The sequence below is a fragment of the Chiroxiphia lanceolata genome, chromosome Z (genome assembly GCF_009829145.1).
Source record: "Chiroxiphia lanceolata isolate bChiLan1 chromosome Z, bChiLan1.pri, whole genome shotgun sequence".
Taxonomy (NCBI): domain Eukaryota; kingdom Metazoa; phylum Chordata; class Aves; order Passeriformes; family Pipridae; genus Chiroxiphia; species Chiroxiphia lanceolata.
In genome coordinates this window covers 2,134,466-2,150,122 of record NC_045671.1, presented here as the reverse complement: position 1 = coordinate 2,150,122, position 15,657 = coordinate 2,134,466, and the positions used below count along the sequence as shown (strand labels likewise).

Below are 15,657 nucleotides of genomic sequence, written 5' to 3'. Positions count from 1 at the left end.
ATAACTGCAAAACTCCTAATAACTGTCCATTTAATGTTTTTAATGGAGCCATTTCTAGGTGCCCAGGGCCTCCCAAAATTTGACCAAAATTTCAGTTTTTTATCATTCAAGTCATCTTTTTCCATCCATAAGTAATAAAAAAAAAAAAAGACTGAATTTTGCCAAACTCCATACATGCAGAGAAAGTCAATACTGGGCTGAAAGATTTCATCCCAAAGGCCATTACCATTTTTTAAAAAGTTGTGAGTGGTGGCATATAATGGTCTCACAAATAAAGCTGACTCTTGTTCTCAGATACAACTTAGGGTATTATGGCAGTAATTCTATAATTAAATACAGATAAATGGGGGGGGGGGGTGTCACTAACAGGCTTGTCTAATAACCACCATCATCAAGTAGCATTTCCTGGGCTACCTCCTTGCAGTATCCAACCTATAAATAAATGCTAACCTCAGTGAAGAGCTAATGCTTAGAATTATGGCACCGAAAAAAAAAATAATGAGGTTTTTACAATAACTGTACAAGTTATGGCTTAGTATTTTTACCCATAATTAAGATGTATTTCCAAAGAGCAGCTGCTATCAAGCTTACATAAACCTGACATGATTTTCCCCTTTGTAAAATCCATCATGGCAACTTAACAACCACAGTCTTATCTCTGAATCATGTTACATGGTTGAAGGGAAAACCAGACAAAGTTGCATTAAAAGGAAAGGGGGTTTTTTTTCCCCCCCTTCATTAAGGTGTTACATTTCAGTGCAGTAAATTCCTGTGGTGTCATCTGCAGGGTGCAGTCAATCACCATAAAGGAGATTTTTAAACCACCTTACAGATGCCAAAGGATTGAACTTCAGCCTGGTGAAGTATTGTGGAGACCTTGGTATTTTTTATTCTCAGTTTATCATTCAATATCGTCAGACAGAGCACATCTCTCTGGGTCTCCCTGTCCTCTGCAGAGAATTGGGCTTGTTCCTTGTGAGTTTTCAGGATTACACTGGTTTATTCCTGGTGAGCAAATACCAGGCCAGAGGAAGACTTGTCACGACTTCAGCCCTTGCTACCACCATCTTCTGAGTTTATTTTCTGAACTAGTTTTAGTGATTTCCTTCTTTAGATATTTTACGTACCCAGACATATTCAGTAAGAGTGTTTTTGAGACACAGGAAAGGCTGGAAATCAGCATAAACCATCCCAAGCTGGAAGTGAAGAAATACCTTTTGTTGGCAGCAACTTTCTTACCAACTTCTACCGTGAGTAACTCCATTAACCGAGAAAACCTGTGCATGTGAAAAAATTTAGGTTCTGTGGCTCAGTCAGGTGCTATAAATAAATCCCATTGCTACATTTCACAGTGGAACTAAAGCCTTTGTCAACCCTTGCTCATCAGCACTGTCAAACTGCTGTAAAGGTTAATGATGCACCCGACTGATGTAACACATCTCTTGGAAGCACAAATTGAGCAGCTGATTTAATGTCCAGATGATTGTTTTGACCACCAAAGCTGGGAATGCAACAAGATTTTGTACATTTGAGAGAACCTATATCTGGTTCTTACCCTTCAGCAGCTAGGTACAGGAAAGGTCCTTGTCCGTGAGTGATGGATCATCTCTGCCCTCGCTTGTTTGGGAAGTGAGGAGCTGCCCCCTTCAAAAACACAGCCTGCCAGCTTTGCTGAGGTTTGTACCTTGAGAGAACATTAGTACAGCGTCATACACAAAAGGTCTGCCTGGGGATTGATGAACAAAATGAAAACAAAATTTTGAATTTGCACCCAAATTTACCGATGCTGTTTCTTAAGTTTATCGTACTTGACTCTGTAACTGTAACAGCCTTTAAAAGTCAGTTGTTGCCTAGTGCTGACACACAAACGCACACACGTGCTGCTGTTCATCTTGGTATCATCACTGTTCCACTGTTGTCATAGAATCATGGAATGATTTGAGTTGGAAGGGACCTTAAAGGTCAACTCTGTGACATTACCTTGTTCTATGATTACTGGCATCGCTTGTGTTGTGTTTTTGCTGGAATGCAACAGTCCAGAACCAAATCCTGTTATGGTCAGTACCAGGTATTTTACAGAGGTGACAGGTGTAGGAATTTTCCAGTCCATGTCTGAGCTGGAAGACAGTGGATATCAAAAGCAGACCAACATAGGCAGCAGGGCAGCAAGGAAACAAATACTTTGTCAGAGAGTTAAAAGTCTGTGCTTAGCCCAGCCTCCTTGCTGACAGATGGGCAGGATTTGTAGGTGCTGAGGCAGCAGCAGGTCTTAGGGAGGGATTTAGAAGATGGGGAATCAGCTTCATGAATTTTGAAAGGGGTTGGATTTTGTTCTTTTGAAGAAGGAGGGATATTACAGACAGCAAGGGGAAGGGATGTCTGAGGTTGGTGTTACAGCAGCAGACAGGCAGAAGCGGCTCCCTCAACACAGGTGTGGAAAGAGGAAAACTCAAGTGGCTCAAATTCCCACAGGCACAGAGCTGGTGTATGCCACCACAGACTTGTACAGACGTGTTTCTGTTGGATGATGGGAAACAGTGTCAGTAGCAGTGTTTTGGATGGAACCATGGCTAAAGGATCATGTTATCTCGTCAAAGGATCATGTTATCTCGTCAAAGGATCCTGCTGTGGCTGAGCATCCACCAGGGGATGGCTGATGTGCCTGCAGCTTCGGAATCAGGTCTGGCTTCCACCTCTGCTAATAGAAAAATTACTGAAATTGCCCTTTTAGGACAAACCCGGAGGAGTTTCAGTGGTGATCAAAGTCCACCTGCCTCTGTGGCACAGATTTCCATTCAGGTCTGTGAAATGCCCACGTGGCTCTGTGCAGGGCAGCCTCATCTTCCTGCGCCTGCTCCAACTCCCTCTTTTGACAAGTACCATATGCAGGAGCTGACACGAGTGTGTTGGTGTCCCACTGTGTCCTGCTGGGGCCAAACTCTCCACCAGCAGCTTTCCCAATGAGCCACTGGCCCCATCTAAGCCTGGAAGAGGAGGAAATTCATAGGCTTTAACCCATGGGTTCCTAGCAGCAGTTAGCAAAGGGCATGAAGTTGGAATAGGCTGGCCAGAAGCAGGGAGCACACTGATCCCTCTTGGTGCCAGATCCCAGACTAACCTGATCCCTGTATCTGCCACCTGAATGGGGAGAACAGTCGGGCTTGTTCCCAGCAAGCTGGTGCCATGCCAGAGGCAGAGGTCATCAGTGATGGGGAAGTTGCAGCACTAACTAAAGATTAATAGATGGTATCCTTCATCAGTCTGTAAAAGTGGGCGGGTAAAAAAACCAAATCACAGACCTGGTGACTTCAGAGAATCACAGAATGTGCTGAGCTGGAAGGGACTCACAAGGACTGGATGTCCAACCCTCAGCCCTGCACAGGACCATAACCAAGTGTCACCCCCTGTGCCCCAGAGGATCATCCAAACACTCCTTGAGCTCTGTCAGCCTTGGTGCTGTGCCCACTGCCCTGGGGAGCCTGGTCAGTGCCCAACAACCCTCTGGGGGAAGAACCTTTTCCTGAGATCCAACCTAACCCTGCTCTGACACAACCTCAGGCCATTCCCTCGACTTTAGAGACTGTGACTCTGTAGCAGAGCCACAGAGTCCTGCAGTAAGTCAGAAACCATGTGCAAAAGGTTAGGCACCTGCGCAGTGTCTGGGATTCACAGTGAGTCAGAGGGATTGGGAAATCTTTGTAAAAATAACCAGGAATCCCCCCCTGTATTTTATTCCCATGACTCATCCCACAGGAAGAGACAATATGGGCAGTTGTAAATCTCTACAGTAAATTTTTAACACAACACATCACAGAGATAAGGTACATGTATCCACGCTTTTTCTCCACTTCCATTAAAAAAAAAATGTCATTTTCCTGCATTTTCTAATACTTTTGTGGTACGAGTTCACAGTCCAGCACTATGGTGGAGAAAACAAAGTGCACCATGTCAGTCCATCCACTCACTAGCACATATCCCTGAGCCCTTTATCCCCTTTTCTCTCCGGAAGAAAGCTGCAGATTGAAGAAATTGTGGACCATTGTTGCTTTGGCACTGCAATCGGGGGGTGTTTTAGCAGGAGAAGCAAAGAAGAACAGCAGTTCAAAAACGGATATCATCTCTTCAGAGATGGTAGACTCTGGCTGGGGGTGCATTTTGCTTGTCAGGAAGGTAATTTACACACACTGGGCCAGCCAAATCCACCGTGGAGATCTTTTCAGAGCTGTTCTTTGTCACAGTAACGTTTTCCACCACCGCAGGTGTCCTGAGGTTTTTTGAGGTGTAATTCGATGTGCAGTGCCTGGCACAACAGAAATGGAGAAAAAACAAACTGTCGGGTGTCCCATCAGCATGAGGAGCTGCTGGTATTTTGAACCCAATCCAATTAATAACAGGATGTAACTAATGACAGTACAGAACTGATAGCTGGGATAGAGCGGATTTATTTAATTATGGAGGTGGCCTTTTTCCTCTCCCCTCAGTCTTATGCCCTTCAAAAAAACACATTTTATGACCTCATTGCCCTCCTTAATTTGGCTAGATGCATTCAAACTAAAACTGAACAAAATTTTGCTTTGAAGAGACTTCTCAAAACATATAATTTACTTTCTTATTAGAGAAACAAAAATCACAATGAATGTCCCTCTTTTTGTGCCTTCAGGTTCATTGAAAAAAATTAAAATGTTGGCAGTAGAGAGAATTAGGGGCTTGGGTCTCTTAGTTTGCCTTAACTGAATTTTAATACACACACACACACATACATATATATATACACAATATATGCAAAATCTGGGAATGAGGAGAAAAATTTGGACTAGATATAAATTGATATTACGCAAGCACCCACCTAGTGATTCTCCAGCCACTGTTATTGCTGATGAAGGAGCCTGGGAAGACCCCAGGAAGCACTAGGGCTTGGCAGACTCTTCCCATGGGCTCCCTGATCACTCCTGGCTCATGCAGGAATTCATCCCTGCACACATTCCCTTGGTGACTCTGGGTCCTCTCCTACTTCCCTGACACTCACCTCCGGAGAACACTTATTGCTACAATGATGGCAACCAGCAGCAAGAGGCTCCCACTGAGAGACACCATGACAATTGCATAAGTGGAGGGTGGTGAACCTTGGAAAGAACATGGAAATCACAGGTTAGTTTTGCCAACAAAGAGCTTTAAGAAATGCAGCATTTTGTGAAATGACCCCAGGTTGTTACAGGCTGCCTATGCTGATGGTCCTTCTGCTGCAAGCCATGGGGTGGCCAGCTCTGTGTTAGGAGGGTGTTCCTGGGAACTACTTTTTGTTCAAAAATCTCACAGTTCAGTTACTAATTTGTGGGTCTTTACCTACCAAAGAACAAAGCAAAGCTGCTTTTCAGGGCTGGGACTGAAATGCAGCCCTGTGGATCTCAGGGTGGAAGAGTCTGCCCTGCACTGTTAGACCACAGTGTCATTCCACATATTATCCACCTCTTCACAGTAAAGCCACAGCAGGATCCTGGCTCTTACTGCCTCTCTAGCCAGCACTTTCCATCCACTTTCACCCTTTTCAATCTGCTTTCATCCAATTTTGCTCTTGGATTTAACTCCAAACATAAAGGAGTGAAATTTTTCTCACATCTCCCATCTAGCTCTGCCTCCAAGTCCTCCTCTTGTCTGCTGCAACACCTCCTTTTATTTGCACCACTCTTCCCACCCTAAAAACCCAACAGAAATGGCTCTACCATGGCTGATTCATCTGTTCCTTTTGAACCTGTTCAACACTCTGTATCTGCCTTACATACTTGATAACACCCTCAGCAGTGTCACCACACAAATAAAACACTGTCAAACTTATTTAAGATTCTAATGGAAACAGACAGGAGAGTAAAACACCTTCTTCCTCAAAAACCATCATGTTGTGGAAACCTTCATCACCAGCACAGGCCACCCTGAAAAATTAAGCAGACAGACATTCAGAATGCTGTTTAATGTTCAAACCCAGCACATTCATTTTAGATTCCTTTGGGACATCTGACCATTTCACTATCTTTAACAGGTATTATCTTTACAACTGACTTACTTTGCTATCACTGTTCTGCAGACTGGAGATTAAAGCAGCATGGGTTAAGGGACAGATTCAAAAGGCAGAAGTTAATCTGACCCAAAAAACCTGGATCTTTCTTTTAAGGCAATGAGCTTGACTTGATGTTTGTCTACGGCATCTAATCTTTATAGAATCACAGAATCCTAAAATGGTTTGGGTTGGTATCTTAAAGTCTGTGTAGTTCCAACCCCCCTGCCATGGGCAGGGACACCTCCACTAGACCAGGCTGCTCCAAGCCCCGTCCAACCTGGCATTGAACATTTCCAGGGGTGGAATCTTGGCATGGACAAGAATGCTGGCATCACACTCCAGCATATGCAGTAGACACTTTTATCTACTCCCAGCCAGTTTGCCTCAGGACACAGAGCAGAGGTTGCACCTTGTCTTTTACTGCCTCCAGAAGGGGACAGCTTAACTGCTGTAAAAAATCTCAGTCATCACTTAATAACTAGGAACGGTCAACAAATAGATGGAAAAGGTAACAGGGACCCAAAATACAATGTCTTGCTTTGTGGCAAAGAACATTACCTCACCACAGCAACACCAAAACCCTCATCCGAGCACCAAGTTTCTCAAAATAATGAGTAAAACTTTCTTTGGGCAGAGGTGTATCATTAACAAATTTCAGGTGAAACTGAGGCTAACTATGAGTCTTACATGTGTCAGAGAGTCTTCTTCATGGATGGGAGTCTCAAGGACCTCTCCTGACTCTTGATTTTATAATTAGTATTCCACTTGGTGAAATTTAAAACTATGACACCCCTTATTACTGGAAAGTATAATGTGTAAAAAGCAAGTGTTCAGGTTAGATTCAGGTGTCACCCTGTATGAATACTGGCACACAATCACAGACACACACATAAGCACACACATGTTTCCAAACATTATTATATTCTATTCTAGCTCCTTTTTCTGGAATAGAAAGAACATGTGGAATCACAGGATGTATCCAGTCCATAAATATAAGAACAAATTGTCTGGCAATATGCTCTGAGGTCTAAAAGTTCCACATAGAATGGGACCTCCAAAGGTCATCTAGTTCCAATCCCCCTGCAGGGACATCTTCCACTAGACCAGTCTGGAGCTTGCTCCAGCCCCATCCAACCTGACCTTGAATGTCTCCAGGGATGGGGCATCCACAAGTTTCCTGGGCAACCTGTGCCAGTGCCTCACCACCCTTATCCTAAGCTATTTCTTCCTTCTGTCTAGTCTGATTTTCCCCTATTTTAGTTTAAAACCACCACCACTTATCCTATCACTACAGCCTATCAACGTGAACCAGAGTGAGCTGCAGCTCCTACTTTTTCTAAAGCTAGGATGGTAAAACCAGGCAGCGTAATTTTGTGAAATGTCCCCAGGCTGTTACAGGCTGCAAATACCAATGGTCCAGGCTTTGCATCTTGCCCATTAGTGCATGTGAATAAACTGAAATGTTGGCCCAGTGTCTGTGTCAGGATCTCGTGAAATTTCCCCTGGTGCAGGGAGAAATGGGCAGAGGGACACGGAGAATGGAAAACCAACTTGATTGCTAGAGAGTCCTCCAGCCCCCCAAGACACCACCTCTTTTTGTCACATCAGTAAGATGTCCTAAGGAGAACCTTGAGCTTGAAAAAGTCAAGGAAATACACTACATTAATTAAAATATAGAGTAGAATAAGATCACAAATATCTGGATTACCTTGTGACTGCTGGAGATCCCTGTGTCGGCATCCTGCTGCTCAGACCTTGCCTGAAAGTAAAGCTGCTCTGAAGGGCTTCAGGCTAATTGCTCACTTCATTTGCCTCTGTTGATTGCTTCCTTCTCTCCGAGGTTTTTATTAGGGCAGGATAATCTCTTCCGTGTGTGGACAATCAATAAAGTGTGGAGGTGGATCAAACAGAGGGTTTACTCACCATCCCTTTGTTAAGCAATTCCTTTCACAATCTTTCTGGTGGAGCAGGAGGCCCAGTTGGACTCCACCCCGGAGGCTGCCAGGGCTTCCGCTGGGCACGGGACCCTCCGATGTGCATAAACTCCTGCAGGAACACTGCCTCTGTAGCTTGTGCTCTGGAGTCACTGCAGGAACATGCCATGTCCCAGGAGGGGTGCCTTTGGGCCCTTCCTCCTTCAGAAAGCTGGGTGGAGAAGGCAGGGTTTGGGTGCTCTCCAGGCAAGGAAACCCCATCATCTTTGACTATGGGACCTTGGCAAGTCTGAGCCCCATCCTTGCCCTCTGGGTGTTACACAGCCTGACCTGGCTCTTTGCACTGAAAGGAACAAGGTGGGAATTTAAGGAGATGTTGTTGAGCTGTCCAGTGGAGAGAGCCAGTTTAGGGTTTCAAGCATGGCTCATTGTGGTGTTTCTTGCAGCCTGGCTTCACTGCACCACGGGCAGGAGGGTAGCATCAATCTACCTCTGCAGCACCCACCTTTTCCCATGCCTCAGTATGGGGGAGTCACATCTCCACAGCTCTGGACTTCGTTTTGCTCTGCAAAAGCCCCCATTCCCTACGCCAGACTGAAGCTGAGCTGGCAACTGCACCAGCTTGTCTCGTGAAAAGCTGTGGTTACCTGTGCTTTGTGGTCAAAGAGGGAGTGGTGCCCTAGGGTGGAGGCTCCTTTTTTGTTAATACAGGTACTAAGAAAACATTAATAAACCCCACATCGGCAGGTGTTCCAAAACAGTAGAGACTGACAGGTTTTTCTGCTGTGCTTGGATAAATAACTGCACAACAACTTCAGCGCCTCTTACGTCACAGGACCAAACAGGACCAAAGCACCTCTCCAAGTCCCCTGGAGATTGTTTGGAAGGTGTCCACAGCCCAAGGCAGTGAGCACAACCACAGCTGTGAATTTTTGACTGTAGCTTAAGGAAACAGCAAATTAACTACACTAAACAGATTTTACAGAGAGAGGAACAGCAGAGAGCAGGCCTGCAGATATATTTTTTGTTAAGCCACACATCAAGTATCCATTCTGTGTCACCCACAGAGGAGAACACTTGGTGTGTGGGTACCTTCTCTTCCATCCTCCAGGGCATCATGGCCTTTTGTTTGGCTTCAAGACAGAACAAGCGTGCTGTTAAAGTAGTTTCTGTGTTGTAGATGCCACAAAAGAGTTCCTGAGAAGGGAGGACTTTGTATTCTGGCAAGTGCTGGTTCTTTCCTTCTTTATCAAACTAAGAGAAAGTTCAAATCAAAACTGAGATTGCTTTGTGGAAACCATTTGTGATTTCTGAGCCTGATCCAAAGGTCACCAGAGCTAATGGGAATCTCTTTACTGATTTCTCTGGTATTCAGATCGTGTCCCAAGGGAAAAAGCTGCTAAATACAGAGCAGGCCTCACTCCTGCAAGCTACTGAACATCTATATGGTAGATCTCCATCCCTTGTATGTGCCCAGTGTGAAGATGTGATGGAAGAAACTGGGACATGTTCTTCTCCACAAATTTCTAGTATAAATGGAAATTCACTTTCACTGAAGTTTCAAAGACATTAAGGAATAAGCAATGGATGCTCTGAATATTCCTGAAGGGGAATATTCTTATTTTTTTTTTAATTCAATACGTATTAATTTATTTTTTTTAAATCCCAATATCCACCTCCCTTCAAACTCGGTTTTGTGGAGAAGCTTGAGATCAGAGAGCAGGGAGCTGTGGTGGAGGAGGCATCTCTTTCCTGCAGAAACACCTTATCTCACGTGGATTGGGTGCAGTCCACTATTGCAAACTGCCAGCAGAGATAAAAACAGTCCCACTGAGACCAGGGGAAACAGCCAAGTGTGTCCAAGGCCACAGAGGTGCACACCACAGGGCACAAGCTGTTTGCAAGGCCAGAGATTTAGCACCACGGTAGGTTATTTACCTGCTCTGGGATTTATTAGTGAATTCTTGGCTAGGAGCTTGGAAATAAAACATTTCATAGATGAAGGTACGTATCAAGCATAATCTTAATACAACAAAATAAAAAGCCCTCTCAAAATTGTACTGAATAGTCCAAGACAGTTAAATAAAATTGTGTTGGAGTACATTGAAGATCATAGAATCACAGAACGACTTGGGTTGGAGGGGGACCTTAGATATCATCTAGTTTCAGTCCCCTGCCATGCTCATCTAGGCATAAACTCCATAGATAAACCCTTTAGAGGAAGAAAAAAGCTACAGGACGTGACAGGAAAACAGTAAGATGTCCTACAGGAGCTCTCCCAACAGATTGCTGAGCAGAGTGATTCATCCCTAAAAGCCAGTGGGATAAAACTGGTTATCCAAGAGGCTCAGCAAATGCTACACTTTGTTTTTGTTAATTCCTTGTTGATATGGCCTAAAAAATACAGGTTTGCTGAGGAGGAGCTATCTTTTGTACACTGCAGAATTTATACAAAACTTTTGGCACAGTTGTCTTGAGGTTTTACATGAAAATTGTGGAAAAGGAAAAATAACTTAAAGAAATCTGGGCTTTAATCTGTCACAGAAGACAAAAGGCTTCAGGAATTGAATTGATCAGTAATAAAAAAAAAAAAACCCACACATTTTTTCTTTACTATTAATTATTAGGGCCTTAGCCTGCTTGCCGTACACAGTTCAGACAAAACTTCTATATCTTTACCTTTAATTGGCCTATTTTGGCAGGGTCAACTTTTTTTTTTAATCATTAAGACATTTATTCATCAGTGTGATAGATCTCAAGAGCAGTAAACGCTCAGTCTGCTTCCAATGGCTTGTTCATGACTCACAAGGTCAAGTTGGATGGGTCTTGGAGCAACCTGGGACAGTGGAAGGTGTCCCTGCCCATGGCAGGGGGTGGAATGAGATGGGCTTTAAGGTCCCTTCCAACCCAAACTGCTCTAGGATTCTGTGGATTGCATCTGCCGTTTCAGAACAAGGTCAACGAAAGGTAGACAAGGTCATTGAGGGAGATGGCTTGAAGGCACCTAAAATTATGGTCCTGAGAGAAGGTGTGTTCCCTTGCCCTGGAACAAAGGAAAGCTCACACCTTCACGCTGTTGCTTGCTGCACTTCTTCACCAAGATAAATAACTACGCTAAAGAGTCTCAGAAGCAAAGAATGTCTGTCCTACATCCTGGACGAGCACCACCACACCTCAGGGACGGAGCCCAGTTTGGAAATGTTGTGAGCAGTTCATTGAAAGAACTCTGTGGGGTAAAAAGTGATCCCATCAATCCAAAATTCAGATCACAGCTCAGCATGTGGCCTGTGCTGCGGTTTTCTCAGGGGATTTTGATGAACAAAAGGCTGAAGCTAAGGTCTGTTAGACAGCTATTACCTTTTGCCTCTCATGCAATAACAGCCGTGGAAGTGATATTTGGTCACCTACGCAGGTTTCCTCAAGGTGTTGACAAGCTGCACGTCATGTGTCAGAAAAGCTGAATGTTTATTTTCCAGGCTAACATGTCACTCATTTTATGTTAAGGGCAGCAACAGTGTGTGCTGTTCCATGTGAGTAAATTAAATGTGGCTGGGGCCGTTCCCATGTGGCACTGAAGAGCTTCATCCACCCAACGAGACATTCATCACCTTTTAGCTCAGGGTGGCCACATCCAAACCACTTCAGGAGAAGCTGCACAGCTGGACTGACTCCCCATCCATGCTGGTAAGTGCTCCCCAGGACTCCAGTGGGCTCAAACACAAGCCTGCCAGGGCCATGGCAGTGATTTAGCCGAGTTCAAATACAGGGGAACACCCCCTTAAGGAGTGTGTACTGCATATAGAACCATACCAACTACTGGGTAAATCTTCCAGTATCCTTTTTTTTTTGCCTTTTCTTTATGATGCCAGCTGGTGGAAACATTGACGGTTGAGTCCCTGAAACACTGGTGTTTAATGGGATCCTTGTCACCTTAATGTGTACAAACTTTGGCACAAGAGGAAAGCAAACAAAAAGCAACCGGTGATAAGAAAGCTTCCCTGGATATTTATCGAGGTAGATTTGTTTAGGTGGTAACTGCTCTTTGTTTGTTTTCTAGGATCACATTATTAGCGTGAAGAATGATTTTTTTTTTTTTTTAACTCAAAACATCTCATTCATGCTTGATTCTGAGATACATGTTCCAGTGCAGCATTTGCAGCTGTGCCCTGTGAATCCGTTACAACCCAGGCAAGCGGTGTTTCCATTTCCAAGTGGAAATTGGACATTTGAAGCTTGAATGTTCAATTTGAAGCTTATTTGTTGCTTATTCAATCTGTCACGTGTGTGAACTGTGCATTGTGTGAACTGTGAACAGTTTCACAACTCCAACAACACGTATAGGGGCTGCTTACTTGCTGTGGGAAGTCCCTGGGGAACACGATGGTCTGAACACTGCTGAGCTGGGAGCAGAAAATAAATAAATCTGCTGGGGATGCTTTGTGTCTGCTCCTGGGCCTGAACAGGCTGGTTCTCCAATGGTGAGGGACAACAGGTTACTCTGCTGGCCTGACCACATCCAGGAGCTCTGGCACTCAGAAGCCATTAGGGTGGCAATTTCTTATTGAGCAGGGGGATTGCTTTATGTCTGGGCAAAATTTTTGATCTACAGTGGTTAAGAGATTTTACCACCACACTGCAGCCAGGTTCATTCATCACGGAAAACAGCACTGTGTCACTCTGTATAATAATCTATACAGTATCCTGTATCCTGAATATTCTGTGCAGCTAGTTCTCCATCTCATAAAGGATGCAGGTGACTGGGAAAAGGTTCATGAAGGCTACAAAGCTGTGGTACTGCTTGTGTTGGAGGGATAACTACAACTCAACCTGGAAAAAAGACAACCTGAAAGTTTCATAGATGCCTATGAAATCATGACTAACACGCAAAAGGTGGACAGGGATTGCCAGCAGTCAACAGGCAACTGGTCTCATCCAGTACAAGGAGCCCAGGGCACAAAATGAGGCTAAATTTGGCTACTCAAAACATCAGAAGTTTTCTTTTCCCCCACAACCTGTATTTAAGCTGTGGAGTTTATTGCCACGGGATGCTCTAAGCTGCTAAAAGTGTGCCTAGGTTTTAAAAAGTCACTGGTCGTGTTCATGGAAGACAAAAAATCCATTGAGGGTTATTAAAAACAAGACATCATGTCTAGGTCAGAAAACCCATGAGCAGTAAATCATGAGTAGCTAAAACAATATTCTGGGAACATATCTCTCACTGCTCGTGTGCTTTCACAAAGTGTCTGCTTTCATCTGTAACTGGGAACAGGGCACTGGCACGGATGGAACCTCATCCAGCTTTTCTGGTGCTTTTGTTTCTTTTTTTTTTCACGCTACAAAGGCCATAATGCTGCCAGTTCAGTGAGTCCTGTCAGCCCACCTACTACCAGAGCATGTGGAGGGAAAGGGCACAAAAAACAGGCTTTGCCCTTCCCACCCTGGCTTCCAGATCTTCTGGATGCACCGAGGAGCTGTAAAGCCTGATGGTTTAATCTCCCAGGCCTTTGCTGGGAACGAGGGGAATATTGAAAGAGCGATGCTGCAACACATCCAGGTGCCGGGGATGGACAAAACCACTTTGGGGTGCTGGTGGTGCTGTACTGACGTGGGAGATCTTCTGGATCAGGGATGACGGTGTCTGGGACTGAGACCTTTAGCATGGAGATGAATTCACTCAGGAAAGCCCTGGCAATCAGGGTGTTGCACATCACCAGGAAAAGACCTGGAGGACTACGTCTGCAGTCTCAAAAGTCAACTTTAGCATGTCTCCCTCTATTTCTGTGGATCCACAAGGCACTTCCTGAAATGCTACTAAATCTACTTCCAAACAATCAGAGACAGAGAATTTCCACCAGGAAACACTTCAACATATTATTTGTGAACCAAAATACTTATACAAGGATATTCTTGGGGATAAATTTCCCAGTTGTTTGCTTTAGTGGAGTAAACATAGCATTGAATTACAGGGAAGCGCAACTATTATCTCATAGTTTTCTTTTTTTTATTATAGACTTTTTATCCACATGAATGATAAAGAAACTACAACAGAGTTAAATACCTTTTTTGATAACAGTGATTATATTCTTAATTACACTCAATATTAAATTGTAAAATATTTCCAGAGGAGTACAATCGTAATTCGTACAGCAGGCAAAATACCAGGGGAGGGAAGGGACGAGGGAGAGGGGTGTGAGAATCTCCAGTTTGCTTTTAAAAAGCACTGTGTATGGCTAACGCTGCTCTATCCATCCATCCATCCATCCATCCGTCCACCCAAATCTGGTTCTGGCCCATCTGGTGAGACGTTCACTTCTTTCCATAAAACAACCACTATCCCAAAGCAAGAGATGAACTGGCAGATGTTGTCAAGTGTCTGTGGCGCTGAAAGGACCAGCAGTTCCTTTCACAGCTTATCTGCACGATTCGTCAAAAGCATTTTCTCTATCAACTTCAACAGTCCTTCTAAAAACACAAAGACTTAAACTTTGGTACCACCCAAAAAAAAAAAAAAAAAAAAGATCAAGGACAGGCATTTTTTTTTTTTGTGGTTTTGTGTTTACTAATAAATGGCTGCTACATTCTATTTGACATGGTTGTCCATGATACTATGAGGTCACTTGTCCTTAGGTTCAGAGGAACCTGATTTTTTTTGTTATTTAGATCCCCAAACACTTCCATTTCACAGTCTATATACAAGTCAGGTTTCTGACTGGGTTATAACTTATAAGGTAACAGCTGCAAAAACTCTTGTGCCTCTGGGAATTAAAAAGGAAAAAAAAAAAGAAAGAGAGAAAGAGAGAGAGAGAAAGTGTTACCAACATTAAGTCCAAGTTTGAGATGGTCACAGAATTATGACACTTATTTGCAACCCTTGAAAAAGGCACACACACATAGGTCAGCTGCTGTAGGAGCATCCTTTGAGAGTTTGCTAGTGAGTATCTGCAGGGTCTTGTGGAAATATCCACATTAATGATAAAGTGCAAGTTTGACTGCAGTGTGAATAAACACAACAAGACCTGCTGTGGAAAGGAGCACAAGGCCCAGCAAGGGCAGCTGAGGAACACAGAGCATCAACTGAGTGGCTGAGGGTCTTCACCCCCTGGGTGTACTGTGTGGGTAGGGATGTGCTTACGTGTCTCTTCTTGAGGAGACTCTGTTCTTCTGCTTGGCACATTTGAGGGCCTGAAATTGCTCCTAAACAATACAGTTGTGATTCTCTGCTTGACTGATTTAGCTTAGCAGTTAAGTAACAACTAATCTTTCAAAAGCACCAGGGCCTGCTTGGAGAAATCCCTGTTGTCTGCAGGGATGGTGTGCCTCTGGAAACAAAAACAGCGTGAGGAGCTCATCCATCCTTCACACTCTCGGCAGACAGGCAGGAAATGCTCGTTGCTGTGGTGCCAGCACCTTCCTTGCAGGGACTGTCAGCTGATGGAAACCTGATGCTGGGAAGAAACGGTGCCTTCTCCTCTGGTGCTGCCATCCTCAGGCAGGCTTTTATTGTACAGCGAGTGCTGTGGACAAGGCTCTGAGAGCAGGGCCTGCTGCTTCTCATCTGGGGAGGCGTGCTGTTTTATTCAGGGTATTAGTATCACTGAATTTGTTTTAAATCAGCACTCAGATTAATCTACACTCAACCAGAAAGTGCTGGCAGTCAGTAAGAAAGTCTGC

General features: G+C 44.2%; 1 protein-coding gene across 1 annotated transcript in view; it reads right to left on the bottom strand.

Annotated features, from left to right (window-relative positions):
* Nucleotides 1-14,074: 14,074 nt before the first annotated feature.
* SKOR2 (SKI family transcriptional corepressor 2) overlaps nt 14,075-15,657 on the bottom strand; it is a 28,007-nt gene continuing 26,424 nt past the window's right edge. The window contains exon 9 of the mRNA XM_032675937.1: nt 14,075-14,741. The gene's annotated coding sequence lies outside the window, so the exon portion shown is untranslated. The remainder of the gene's footprint in view (nt 14,742-15,657) is intronic.